The sequence below is a fragment of the Mastomys coucha genome, unplaced genomic scaffold (genome assembly GCF_008632895.1).
Source record: "Mastomys coucha isolate ucsf_1 unplaced genomic scaffold, UCSF_Mcou_1 pScaffold6, whole genome shotgun sequence".
Taxonomy (NCBI): domain Eukaryota; kingdom Metazoa; phylum Chordata; class Mammalia; order Rodentia; family Muridae; genus Mastomys; species Mastomys coucha.
Window position 1 is genome coordinate 24,826,631 of NW_022196912.1, and position 838 is coordinate 24,827,468.

Genomic DNA, 838 nt, shown 5'->3' on the forward strand with positions numbered 1-838 from the left:
CTCCGCTGCTCTGGCATGTTGCAATTTTCCCTCTAATGCTTACCAAGATTTTTTTTTTCCCCTAATGTGTTTCTTTGCAAACTAAAAGAGCCAGGACCGGCGGGCTTGCGGGCTCGCACCCTGCGGCAGGAGTTCGCCATGAGCCGGACAGAGGCTAAAGCCCGGGAGGCCTTCCTCCCGCTAAGCCGACATTAGTTTCGGTGTTTGGGACTACGAATTGTGCTTGCTGCTTCTGCTCCAGGTTTCCTTTGTTTTTCGGCGTGATGAAAGTGTAAAGCATGTTGTTCTGATGATGCGAGAGATATTCGCTCCGTCATCTGAAGCGCCCCGGTCCATTCACCGAGACCCGGGCTAGAAGGGAAGAGGGAGCCGTGGGAGCGAGCGACCCCTATGCCCCGGACGCTGGGATGCAGTGAGGGCCTGGCTTCCTGCTCCGGTGCCCTCTGGCTGGGTACAGTCCCCGGACCTGCCCTATCTTGCAGTGCCCACCGCTTCTGACAACCTCGCTTTTACGGTCGAGGTCTGGGAGAGGTTTCCGCCCCACCTGGGCTCCACTGCCAACCAAGTGTCTTCTCTGAGGTGATGGGTTGACCCCTTATCTGGCTCACGTATTTGTTGCTCTTCCTCACAGGAGCAGCCCACTATTGGCTCACAGAAAGCTAACCCCTTTTTTTTTTTTTAAACAAAGGAACAAACTCAGCACCCGGGTCCTCTGTGCAGCCTGCTCTGACTGGCTGAGTGGGTGATCCGGCCCCCGTCGCAGTTCTGAAACACCCAGCCAAGTAGAGAGGTGGTTTGAAATCTTGCTTTGATTTCATTCTGAAGGCGGTATGTGTGT